Here is a 6,000-nt window from a genome sequence, read left to right as displayed (position 1 = left end):
AGCACTTTACCAGAAAGCTCTAATTCTCCTGCCTTTTACATTGGTGCCACACCAGTTTCCCCTGAGCATTACAGAGCATTTACACTTGGCCTAGATAAGAGCTCCAGCTGAGTCTATAGTGGTGCCACATAATTTGTATTACGCATTAAATAATTATGTATTTACCTTCCAAATTTCCAAAACTTGGGCTGAGAAAGTGGTCAAATTACTGGACCTTACACAAGAAGTGTTTAATAAAATCTAAGTACAAAACAGGCAGTGGTCATAATTAGATGGTAGAAAGCAAAAAAGGTAAAGCTAACTTACTTCTACTCACCCTCATTTCTTCTCTGTTTAATCACTGATCTCAAGGTAAGTTTGGGTCAAGATTGTAGCAAGATCTAGATAATGCCATGATAAAAATTCTTAGGTTTTGCTTTCTGGTCAGATAAAAACTGATATGGGCTGACACTCCTGCTGCACTGTAGGTGAAGTAAAAGCCTATTTTTTTTCTTTTTTTTCTTTTTTTAATTTTTTTTCTTTTTTTTTTTTTTGAGCTTGCAGCATCAGCAGTTTCAGGATGAGCTGTTTCCTGTTCTGTTAAATGGAAGCCTGTGGTGTAAAAATAGACAGCGCTATATATTGAAAGCTTAAGCCTACTGAAGTTTTACAGATTTAGAAAGTTCGCTAATCATTACCAATTAAAAGGCTGCTTCATTCTGCATAAATTAATCGTAATGATGCACTTAACTGCAGGGCCTGCTGAAAATATTTATTTTGAAAAAGTGGTACCAAATTTAATCCAGAAGTGGTGCTTATAGTAACAGTCAAAGCTTTTAAACTGCTACAATTACAAGTTTTTTTCTAAATTCCTTATAATTCAGCAAGACTGTGCTACCAGTGTCTTTGCATCTGGTAATTATCAAGCAGGTTCTGAAAGGCAAGAACAGAAAAGCAGTACTTTGAGTTTCTGGAGGACTGAGAGCATACAGTGGTCCCATCAGACTTCCTTACATTCAAGATTATGGCTGAGAACAAAAGCATTGATTTCAGGTAACTGCAAGAGAGAGTAACACAGTTCTTACCCATGATCCTGTTCCTGAAATGCTTGGATATTAGAAGGATATCCTGGCTTAAATTCCTGCTAGGTCTATGCCAATAGCAAGGCTTCTGTTATGTGTTACCAGGTTTGTACATACTGTGGTTCTAACATCCAGAATATTTTCAGGAGGAGAAGCTGCGTGCTTTAGCTCTGTACCAGCAACAGAGGCTTCACACAGAGCCCTTGAGAGGTGTGTGCAGCTCCCTCTTTAAACCTGCAGTGTCTGACTTTGTGGGTTCCCATAAATCATTACTGCAAAAGCTTCTTAAAGAGTGTTGGAGGCAGGAGAGTCTGCGTGCTCATCATAGCACACCGTGTTGGAGGAGAGAAAGTGCACAAAGACCCACAAGCTGATCCAGGAAGTCGGAACTCATTAACTTTTACTGGATTTATGACAAGCATCATTCTCTAAAAAAACAGCAACCAGCTGACAAATGGCCGAGAATGAGCTCCCAGGAAACACAACATGAACAGATGGAATTGTTTTATTCAGTGCAAAATAATGCAAACAAGTGAAAATGTCTGAGATACTGTGAATATAGCATGGACTTATTATTATGATAAAATTGGTACCTTTATTTCATGAAAAGTATCTTTCCTAGTGATTGTGATAATGAAGCACATGTGGCATATGTTAAGCACTAGCTGAATGTTAAACTAACCATTGTTAAATCATTATCTTTACTCATAAACATTTATTAAGTCATAAGCATGTTGTTCTCACTATTCAAATAACCAGTAATCAGTCATGAGTGGGATAAAATTTCAAGTGGAAGCACATCAAATCTCTAAGGTCTTCAGCTTTTGTGATATCTCCAAGGTGTTCCAAGGAGCAGACAATAACTGATGACCTTAGACACATGGCAGTGACTAGACAACATCTTACTTTAAAAAATCAATGCTGTTTCAATGCTGTTTTCTTGTAGGCAGTACAATAAAAAATGTATTGAATAATTTCAGTTTATATGCTTACACTGTGCCTAATATAGATATTTTGGTAAGTGATGTAAAAATTCTTCTTTTTCTCTCAAACTGGCTTTTCTCCAGATTCTCTGTAATGAGCATAAAGGTTCTATCAAATCAAGCCAAGTCAAATGAAAAACACTTATTATGCCTCCATCTTAGCAAAATACACATGCAAGGAAAATCACCTGCTTACTGACTGTGAATCTGGAGCTAGGAAACTTCTGCCTTTATGAGAATGAGGATTTCTCTGTATCAGTTGCACAACATGTGCCATCACTTGCTTATGGTTTTCATAAAATCAAGAGGCAGATCCTACTATCCTTGCATTAGAAGCATTTCCTTGGTTTTCAGTTTAAAGTTTTGCTTGGAGACATATCTGAAGAAATATCAATAAGGCTCAGAGAAAGCATGTTATTCTCCCATATTTTTGAACTGTCTTCCTTGAAATCCATAGACTACACTGCCTTTAATTTTTTGTTATCAACACCATAAACCAAGTGCTAACCTTAGCAATTGTGCCAAACTAGTAGTGAAGATAAATATTTTGCAATTTTCAGCTGAACAGTATAGTATTAAAGCACTTACATGGGATTTGAAAGTACTATTCCACACAGAAATTATACTGTGTTCTGCCCTCTTGTACTGTATGCTGTATTTTATCAAGGGGAACAGAAAAAATCAGTACAGGAGAAGATAAGACCACAGCAATTCATTCTAGAGTTAGAATTACTTCTGCCTCTCTGAGACAGAAACATGGGTTACTGATTCCATGGTGATTTTCATATCTGCAATGAGATTGATAATTACTGACAGCTGTACCCAGCTGGAAGGTTGTTCAAAGCTACTGGATCCTTTCACTTGAAATACTCCAGCTAGGGAGTTGTGTCCTTTGATGGAGCATAAATTAGAGCATCTCTGCATGTCTAGAGGCTCTTTCCCAATGATCCCACCACAGAATTGCTTTCCATTTCCAAATGGCTGGTCTGAGCTGAAGAGCACCAGATGTGTGAATGTACTGGCTCTGGCTGAGCTGGAGGTCATTTCCCCACAGCAGCCCTCACAGAGCTCTGCTCTGCAAGGTGTTGATAACTCACCAGTGCTTTGGGTCCTGCTGAGCAGGGCTGGCACAGCATCAGCATTGTCCCTCAACATTCCCCACTCACCAGTGGGCTGGGGACAGAGCCAGGACAGCTGACCCAAACTGACCAAAAGAATATTCCATACCATATTAATATGGTTTGCAAATAAAACAAAGGGTGAGGGTGGGGAGAAGAGAGTGGCATTTGCTATTACAGCATTTGTTTTTCAGAACAATCACTATGAGTGCTAAAGCCCTACTCCCTGGGAAGGAGGTAGGCATGACCTGCTGAAGGGAAGTAGAGAATAAATCTCTTGTTTTCCTTTGCTTCTGTATGACCTTTATTAAATTGCCTCTGTGTGTCATCCCACAAGCTTTCTTCCCTCAGTTTCTCCCCCCATCCCTTGTCCTGCTGAGAAGAGGAGTGATAGTGCACTATGGTGGGTGCATGGCATTCAGCCAAAGTCACTCATCACAATTAAAAATTGTATTCCTCAAATTACCACTGGAAATGACCTGAAAAGTCTACCCAGGATGTGGAAATCCTTCTTCAGTGTACTCTGGTGTCTTAATCTTCTCTTATTCTCATAATTCAATTTGAGAGACTTCAGCTTTGAATCAAACTAGCATGGCACATCGTGGATGCACAGTATCCACTAACTAACTAACTAACAGCTATCTTTTAACATTATAAACATAAAAGATGTCATTCTGAATATTTGTTTTAAATCCAAATGTTTAAAACACATAATTAATTTTATTCAGGCATATAGAATTAATTAAACCCACTCACACTGAATTGATAAAAATACATTGATTTATAGGTTTTATGACACTCTGGAAATTCACTAAAAGCATTGTATGATCCCTTGTAAAACTGATTTATGTAGTCTTTTATTCAATACAATATATTAGGTACATATTATTGATAGCTTCCAGCATAAAATAGTGCATACTGGTGCTTTCATTCAATATTGCAGACTACATACCCACTAAGTGGAAAAAGGGATTTTTTTCTTCCCAGCAGAATATGTCAGAAACTGATTTATAGAGATAATATAGAGTAGTAAATATTTATATTGGAATATTTTTACTTTAAATGCTTATTTGTGAAAATCAATTATTCTAAAGACACTCATTATACACAAAAAAGACATCCATAAAAAAGACATTGTAGCTGAAGTATCATGGGCTCATACAGTTAATACATTTTTACTTACTGCTTATTTGTAAAATCAATTACAGAAAAGACACTCAATATAAAAAAGACACTGGATCTGAAATATTGTGGGCTCATACAGATAATACATGTAATGAATATAAGCATCAAAGTTGGTGCTGTTTCTTTCTCTTACTGCAGAAAATACTTTAGCACTAATATTTACTGCAAGACACATAAATTCTTCAACCACTTGTGAAATATTTATGAAAGCTTTTTACCACACTAACTGTGCCTTAGAACGATACTCACCTGTACCATAGCCCTGAACATGTTTGGGGCAGCTCTTGCGTAGTCTCAAATCTCACCATCCAATTCTTCCTTCTTTTACCATCCACTCTTTCAAAAGTTAATTAAAGCATCACCTGATGATATTAAAGAAGGCCATGCCTTTATTTCTACAGTCTAATGATAAAGTAGTATCCTAGCATTAATTATAAGCCATATAGCAAATTATGAAAAATAGCAATACCATGAAGTATTTATCACCAAATAACATCCCACACAGGAATAAGACATTATCTAATTGCATCTGGCAGAACTCTCACCCCAAATAAATTTCAATCTCTCTGCTCCTTGGATCCACTGTCCCACTTCCTCTTTGCTTTTATTCAGTGGCCTAAGTTCTGACATTTAATCTCTTTAGGACTAATAAAAACCAAAACAAACAACAAAAAACCCCAACAACCAAAAAACACCTCCTATCCAGTACCTCGTTTTGGAGCTTATACCTAGTTTAACAACAATAAACATGAAAACTTCTCTTTATCTGTGCCAGCATTTCTGAAGAATGCATTATGGTTAAATAAACAGATAATTTTCATTCACTAAAAGTGAAATATTAACATGTTAAAAGGGTCATTGATACCTGTGGATTCTCAACACTTTTCATTTCTTACATAGTTTTGGATTGTCATATGCTTTCAATTTGTACTTATTTAAAACCTTGCCTCTTCCTGCAGCAGAACGGATTTTGGCTTCACTGATTGCCTCAATGTTATCAGTGCTGCCCAGATTTTTCTTTCCAAAACCCACACACTGCTGGTGCTTTTTTATTTCTCCTGTGCTCAGAAAAATAAACAAAATTCAGCTAAAAGGATCAGACTAACATTAGTCCATGCTTTTTTGAAGTCGAATGGCATTGAAAATGACTCATTTGCTGGCAAAGCACAGTACTGCTAAAGAGACAGGAACAACTTCACTGAATCCTTAGGTCTCTTAGAAGTCTTTATAATATTGTCAAAATTAAGCTTGGAGAAAAGATAAACATGTCTTTTCAAAAATCGGAGTGTTTGTGGAAAAGTATTCTGATGACTAGAAAATGTAGACTGTGTGTCTCCTGTTGCTAATACATTTCTTATCCGATAAAAGAGAACTTGGTGATAGTCTTACTGAAAAGGGCTGGCTATGCAAGATGGACTCATCTTATATTTTTACAGTCATCTCATACAGGTTCTCAGGGGCAGTATCAGTCTCACTGTTACCATAAAGCTGATTGAACAATTCCTTAGGGATTAAAGATATATTTTTTTCCTTAGAAAACTGTGCTGGGAGAGAATATAATATAAAATACAATTCTCTTTCATTCTCTTTTCCCTTGCCTGTGAAGAATGAATAAGAAAAGTTCCCTAAATATGACTTCCAGACATTTTGTGA

This window comes from Vidua chalybeata, chromosome 1 (genome assembly GCF_026979565.1).
Source record: "Vidua chalybeata isolate OUT-0048 chromosome 1, bVidCha1 merged haplotype, whole genome shotgun sequence".
Classification (NCBI taxonomy): domain Eukaryota; kingdom Metazoa; phylum Chordata; class Aves; order Passeriformes; family Viduidae; genus Vidua; species Vidua chalybeata.
This window is presented reverse-complemented; position numbering follows the sequence as displayed.